Raw genomic sequence first — 8,134 nt, 5'->3', positions numbered from 1 at the left:
CCTGCTCGTTCCCGGGCCCGGCGGCCGCACCCCTCCCCCGGCGCCTCCATTTTGAAAAATCGCGCCGTTACCCCCCGCCCCGCCCCACCCCAGGTCGGGGCTGCGTCTGACGCAATCACGCCAACGCAGCGACATCCGTTGCGCCCGTGAGCGGGGCTGATGGACACCGCGCATGCCCAGGGCGTCGCGTGCCTGTTTCCTCGGCAGCCGTTACGGCGCGTGCGCTGTGGCGGGAGCGGCGCCGATGTGCCTCAGGGGGCTGGTGCGTTACTTCAGCCTGGCAGCTGGAGAACGGCAGCTTCCAGCGCCTCTGCGCAGCTCCGTGTGCCCCTTAGAGAAGGGAAGGTCTGTACGCTGCCCGTGGCTGAGAGGGTCTGGACTCCGCTCGCCTCGGCGCGTTCGCCCCGGCCTCTTGGTGGAAACCCTCAGGCCTGGCAGAGCGGCCGAGCCAAGCTCCTGGGTCACCGAAAACGGGCGTGAATTCTCCTAATAAAAGGAACAGTGCTGTCCTCGTGTGGGTATCTCCCTCATATTCAGTAAGGAGGTTCTGTTACTCCTTGGTTATTGTGAGGCTGGACTCCATGATCTTGAAGGTCTTTTCCAGCTGAAGCCATTCTGTGATTTTTAAATAGGTGGGCTAAATCCTGAAATGAGCTCTCATAAAGTTTAAGGGCTTCCTTTTGTCTTGCTGCTGTATATATTAAGCACAAAGTGCAGTTCTACCTTGCTTCCTTTGATACTGTGTCTGGTAATGGAGAGGCAAGGTGTTTGTCTCAGATACATAGGCTAGAAACAGCAATGGGGTTAGGTCCAAGGCTGCCAGTGCGGCCTGGGCTGGGTGCCTTGCCTTCTATAGGGTACTGATGGGGGGCAACACTTGCTGCTACCTGGCACTGTAAGGAACCTGCAGCTGCACAGGAAACATGCCCAGAGATAGCTGAGTGAAATAGCTGGGTCTGGTGAAGGAAGTGGTGCAAGCTGAAGCCTTAAAAAAAAAAGCTTAGGATAGTGAGGTTTTGTCAGCTGATGGTGGTATTTGTGTGTTGTAGGCCGAGCAAGTGCAAGGCCTGGGTTGAATTAATTTTCCTGCTTAAGGAAGGTTCAGTTGCTTGGAGGTTCAATTGATTTGGGGGCTGTAGTGCCAAACTAACTGACTTACTAGGATAGTAGCATACCTTCAACATAAACCATGGAGTCTTGCTGCAAGATGGGAACTCATCACCCACTGCACTGTGGAGCACTGAGCTGAGACTTGTGATTCTTTGTGTTTTAATACCTACTTGGTTTTTTCTATACTGTTTCATATGAAATACAGAAGGCTTATGAATGCACACTTAAATATGAACATTAATTAGGGCAAAGAAGTAGTACTTTTGCATTGAAGCACTACTAGAGTCCTGTAATTGAAAAAGTGCTCTTAATAGAAGAAATAGCATTTCTGGCAATGGATTATGTTTTGTGATGTTCATCATCAGGTTATATTTCTCCTCTAAAACATGAGCATCCTCTATATTAGGGGGCTCGGGGCATGATACGGATTCCCCTTTCTTAGCAGATAAACCATTTCTTACAAACGGAAAGTATGTCTATGTTCTGAAAGATGGTTAAAGTCGATTGGAACAGAAGGGGGAGCTGTCCGCACACCAGGCAGAGCAGAAGGGGCTCTACTGCCGCACAGATTTTGCAAACAGAAGATAATTCCTCTTTTTGCTCGTAACAGGAGATAATGAAATGTTCTATTCTTACGATCTGGGAGTGGAAAAAGGGTATTTTGGTGCTGTAAGGATCTTGCACGCTGAAATATTTAGCCATAACTTTCTGACAAAATCTTTCTCTGTTAAGAGACTGGGTCATCATTCTTTACTTTTATTGATCTTAATTCTTTGTTATTTACAAGTGACTGCTTTCTTTAACGCAGCAGGTTTTATCAGCTTTTATGATGTCCTTTAAGGGGCATGTCCCTTTCCTTCAATTGTCTGAAGCATCATCCCTCCAAAGACCTTACTGGTTTTCTGGCCTTTGATTTTGTGGTACAGATATATATAACTAGAATATAACTAGAATAACACCCTCCCCCTACTGCACCGTGCGGTCTCACCCACAGGAGACAGTCCTCCACGAACTTCTCCAACGTGAATCCTTTCCCACAGGGCTTCATCTCTTTACCACAGTGTCTCTCAGTCCCAGTCCTCCACGGGATTCCAACCCTCCCCCCAGCAAACCTGTTCTGGTGCAAATACTTCTCTCTCATTTCTGTGTCTCTGATTCTCCTCATGGCTGCAAGTGCTGGCAGGGGCTTGTTCCAACGCAGGGTCACAGCATCTTCCCTATTATGCCTCCACCTGCTGATCCAGCGTGGAGCCCCTCCACGGGCTTTTCCATGGTTTCTCCATGGGCTGCAGGGGCATCTTTCCCTCTGCCACCCGGGCCGCCTCCTCCCCCGCCCTTTCCCGGCCTTGGTGTCTGCACAGCTCGTTACATCTTCTTGCTCCTTTCTCCGGTGGCAAAATGCAGCTGCTTCCGGGTTTTTTTCTCCTGTATGTGATTCTCAGAGATGCTATGACTATCTCTAGTTGAGACTTTGGCCTTGAATTGCCTGATGTTTACGTTTTTTGGGGCCGGCAGAGCATTCCAGCAGCCATTTTCTGCAGCCCCCGGTCTCTCTCTCAGCACTCAGCTACGCAAAACTATGATACTGGGTTACAGTGTAGTTAAAAAATTATAAGGTTGGTTTGAAATTAGAGCCAGAAGGATTTTATATTGCTTTTAATGGAGTAGCATCTAAATTACAGAGGAATAGTAATTTCTTTTGACCAATGTTTTAATTTCTTTTACTTTTGAGTACAGTGCTTTAAGTGGATCTAGGACTGTTGGTTATTTCTCAACTACTCGACTAGCACCTGTGTTCTCAGCTGTATTTCTGATCCCTCAGGGCTGCTTTCAGCTGAAAGCCCTGCTTTTGCAACCGAATTTCTCTTGGGTCTTTAACCTTTTCCAAAAGTATTGTAACTACCACTTCTGTTAGTCTGTTCTACTGAGAGGAATTGCATCAGTTTTACAGTGTTGTAATTATTGTTAGAATATAGTTCAGCCACAAGAAGGCGTGGTGAATGTTAAGTACAGGAAGGAATGAGAGACAAAGGCAGAGCAGCTGGTTTAATCCGTTGGTAGGTTTAATTCCTAGTTACATGGGTTTGTTTTCCAAAAATAAGCTATTTCCAACTATTGTTTTCTGCTGAAATAATTTCTGGACTGTGAGTTGGATTGAAGTTCAAAAAAAAAGTGAGTCAAGAAAATCAGGAGTGAACCTCATTCCATCACCTGTGCTTAGCATGCTCTCCTTGACATAAATCTTTCTTTAACCTGAGGTACTAATGCGCTATTGGGCAGAGCCCTGAATGGTATACCCGTTGGCAGACCTCCAAACCTACATCTTAACAACAAACTCATCCTTTCTAAGGCTGCTGGTCCCTGATAGCTTGGGTTGAGCTTACTCAGGGCTGCCGTAGTTTTATCTCATATGCTTATCTCATGTGGTGCTTTTGCAGCTGAATAGCGAGCTGAAAGGAGCCAAAACAGCTAAAACATGGGTACTTTTTCAGCAGGATGAGGTTTGCTCAGTGCTCTGAATGAGGTCAGTGTCTGTGATTGTGCCAGTGGTAGTGCAGGTGCAGTGGAAAGGGCAGGACTGCAGAATGGAAGCAAAAAGGGGAGCAGGATAGCAGCAGCTCTCTTTTGGGTGGGCTGGTGTTGCTGCGGAATTCCACCCGTAGGTAGAAAGCAATGAGATGAGGCTAAGTGAGGGGAAGAGGCCCCTATATTCTTTCCCTTCTGCTACACCACAGAGTTGACCAGTAAGTTTGCTGTTTCCATATGTGACTTTATAGAGCATCTAGTGTTTCTCACATTGCCCATGTCCTTCAGCACCTTCATTTAGCTTTTGTTTATTATGTCAAAGTAGCAGTTAGACCTGGTTAACAGCACCTCATGTCTAATGTGAAACACAGCAATGTTGTTATAACAATTTTGTTTTGATGCGTTACCTGCCTTCACCTGATTCCAGACATAATTGATTAATTTGGTTTCTGTAGTTAAGGTGACTTTAATATGTGAGGGAACATCATCAAGCTCCATTACCTGACCAGTTTGTCTTGTTTACATTCTGATGTGCTTTTACTATTCCTAGCTAGTTTATTAAAAGTGAAATTAATCTTTGGGCAAGTATACCTTCAAACAATATTTAAACTCAACCAATATAGTGAACTGGTGCGAGTCCCTTGCACAGAATAAATTTCCCCCAATTTTGAAAAAGATATTTGCTTTTCCATTTCTTATTTTTCAACTGGAGTTCAATTGTTTGTTTATTTCTTGCTTGACATTCAGTTGCAGTGCTATTTAAGGTTGCTGCACAGCAGACCTGACTATTTGTCTTCACCCTGTTGTGTGGTAGGACTGCTCATGTGGCTACGCAGTGAACCAAATCAAGGAAGGAATTGATTTTGGCTAGCAAAAATATTCTTTTTTTTTTTGGTTTGTTTTTAATTTAGTCTGCTATCTGAAATATTCCATCTCATAAACAACTTGCTGGCTACTTCTGTGCTCCCAAAAGAGTTACTCTGTCTAGGGCAGGCTAGCATCCAGGGTGCAAGGAGACACACCAGTTTAGCACTTCACCTTCTCCAGTGTTTGTTCAGATTGTGACTATGAATTTAAACAGTTCCCCCACTGCCTGACAAATTTCATAGCTGGAATAAAAGTACGGAGATGGCTTTTAATCAAGCTACACTTTCTCCTTCAGAGGAGACTCTCAGGAAGTTATGTGCAGTCATTCACACCTGAATGGATGCAAAATGGTTTGTGGATAAGCGTCTATGTCAGTTGTTGAGAATCCTTAAATGTGAAGCTAAAACTGTGTAGCTGATTAAACAGATCTGTTTTCTGGACCTGTGGAATATCAACAGTCATCACCGGTTTGAGTAATTAGAGTGGAAGATTAGCAAAAATAAGACTTTAATTTCAAGGCTAGATTTTTAACTTGAACAGTGATAAGAACAGTTGTGAAAGTAAATTTGTGTGCCAAAAGTATGACTGATATTAATGTTGGGGGCAAACTAAATAGGTGACAGCATACAAAATATGCAGCATGACTATACAGAACACAAAAATTTATAGGTAGAGGTAATACCTTTTTTAATTAGCTACTGCAGCTGGAGAAGTATATGTGCTTTAGGGTGCAGGCCCTGGATTCTCTGGTTCTGTTGCTAGTGTGTAGCATATTTAGGCTTGTGTGGTAGTTAGGAGGTTATAAATAGGAAGTCTGAAGATGATCATGTTTCTTGCATAAGATTAGATGTCATTGTTTTGTTTGTCATCTTTTTATTTCATGTGATAAAGTCCCCATTAAAAGGGGAGCCAGAGAGTCTTTGGACTTTCAATGTCTGGGTAACTACTCCAGCAATTGTGAAGCCAGCAGCATGCCAGTGAAATGATACTTTCCTCTGATGAAAAAGAAAGTTGAATCATTATTCTGTTGAGTTGAATTTATGACTACAGGGGTCATCGTCTGCTGTAAGCATAACTTGCGAGACCAGCTATTGATGTAATAAGAAACAACTACTTGTAAAGCCTGGAAGCAGCCAGAGCATTTGTAAAGCTGTATTGAAGAATATGTGGATGCACTTGTGGGGTTCATGTAGGCAAGAATACGTGTTTACAAAATAAACATGCTTTACACACTGACACTGGGAATAGTCAGAGAGTACTTGACCATAGGGCATGAAGTTACAGTTTACAGTCTGTCATCATGGGTTGTTCTGCAGCTTTGCTTGTGTCTTGGCAGCGATGTTCGTGACAGTAGTAGTGTTACATATTTAACGTGTACATTTATTTGCTATTGCTACTTTTGACAGAGGCAGGAAACCATTCTCAGGTGTATCTGGTAGTGTAGTCCCAGTCTAGACAAAAAAGTTGAGTCTTTAAAAAATATTGGTTGTGTGTTCTGGGTAAATGATGAATTGTGAGCGTGTAATGATCCATCAGCTGCGGCTTTTATTTGACAATTAGGGCTAAATTAAAAAAATCTGCCTGGTTTTATGTTTTTCTTCTTCAGTGACCCTGAAGTGTCATAAAACATCAGTTCTTACTGACCTTTTTCCTTTTGTAATGGACATTCATCCCCAGTATTATTTCCAAATCGAATTTGACTCATTGTTTTGTACAGCAAATTGCTCCAGCAAATCATACCCCACTAAACCTTAATCACCATGGGTTATTTTTCTCAAATAAACTGAAAGCAAGGGCTAGGTTCAAGGAGTGTTTCTAAAACAGTAAGTTGTTATATTTTGAAGGTTTGTTTCTTTGTGTGAGCAGGAGAAGGAAAAGTTTGAATAAGGCAGCCAATGGCTTTGTAGGGAAATTGCTCCCCTCTGTCCCTGTCACCACCCTTGCAATACTGTTGCTAAGACTTGGTTTTTTCACTTGAGCAAACTAGTATTAAGGCTGGTTTGCATGAGCCTTTGTTCTAGGAGTATTGTGAAAGTTGTTAAATGATAACAAGGCTTCCCATTCACTGATTTTTACTACATGTGTTTACATTGCACAGGTACTTAAGCAGCAGGGCCATGGTCAAGTGAGACCTTTGGAACTGTCTAGCTTACTAGTGTACATGGCGCTAGTGTCCATTTCTCTAACTGCATACTCATAAACAACGCTTATGACCTCCTCAGGTCTTTATTTTATCACTATAAACATGGCATGCTTTCCTATTCTCCTGTCATGTGATATGTTCTCTGTTCCCCAGGTCAATCTTTAGCTTTTCTCTCCTCTTCATGTATAGTGAATTCATCTTTTCCTCAACATGAGTCGTTAGGGTCATTGCTGGTATTAAATCCGCACTTAGTAATATTAATATTTTACTAGAAATATTTTTCCTCATAATTCAGAAGATCACATTTTACTTTTTCAGTCCTGTTATATTTACAGCTTGTAGTCTTCATGACATCAGCTATTGCATTCAAATCTTTCCTTTGTTGTTATTCTTCACAGTTAGAAATGTCATTTAATAGTGTAGGTATTTGTGATTAATGCACCACTGCATGACCCTTCACTGCGTATTGCTGGATTTCATTTCATCTGATTTCATTCTGAGGGTCATCTGATTGATCATCTGTGATACCCAGCCCTGTGTTTTTGTGATAGCTTCTAATTCTGTGTTATCATTACAGCTTATCTTGCATCCCTCATGTTTTTCTAACAAGGCCATTGGTAATCTTTTAAATTTTCAATATTTTGCATCTCTGATGAAAAACAGTTCTAAGCCTTACGTACTTGGCTCCAAAAATCTTCATATCAAAGAATTGTATTTTTGCTGAATTGAGACATGAGAAATAGTTCTGTGATTGTTTTCTATAAACAGGGATATTTTTATGGCAGTTTTGCTCATTGCCAGTTCAAATTTCAAGTAGTGTCACCCCTCTCTGTCTCATTATAGATATGGCAAGGACTTTTGACAGAGCTTCAGTTTGCTTTGATTTGTTGAATCGTTTTCTTGTGCTGACGCTATACTCTGTAATATTTCTCCTCCTAATCATCCAAGAACTTTACTTGAGCCTTCTCTAAATCTGACTCTCTGTCTGTCTCTCTTGCAAACTTTTTACCCTACCCTCGTAGAGTATCTGAATCGCAGTTTGGAATCCCCTGATTATCTGACCTTACTTTATTTATAGTAGGGCTTTGCACCATCAACATGTTGTACAGACTCAACAACAAAATTAATAGTGTTATGATTTCTATATTAATTATTAAATTATCTTTATCACTTGGGATCCAAACTTTATACCAGTCTTTTGCCAGATGTTTGTTACTGTAAAATATGCTCAAAGAGAGAAAGAAAGAAGCAGACCTACTGAAAACAACATAGCTTTCCTGCACAGAAAGAGTAAGAGGAGTGCTGGTAGTGTGTTTCCCTGAGAGGCCCACATATCTGCAATTCCATCTCTAGGAATGTCATTTCCATATTAAACATGTCAAGTGACAACGACTCTGTCTTGCCTTTAGCTAGGTTGGTTGTCTCGGTGGCTAATTACCCCCACTTTAAATGTATGCATTTATTCTGGAGTCACTTTACCTACCTGAC

Source organism: Gallinula chloropus, assembly GCF_964237585.1.
Source record: "Gallinula chloropus genome assembly, chromosome: 4".
In the NCBI taxonomy this organism is placed as follows: Eukaryota; Metazoa; Chordata; class Aves; order Gruiformes; family Rallidae; genus Gallinula; species Gallinula chloropus.
The sequence above is the reverse complement of the archived record's forward strand: the minus strand, read 5'-3'. Positions refer to the sequence as shown.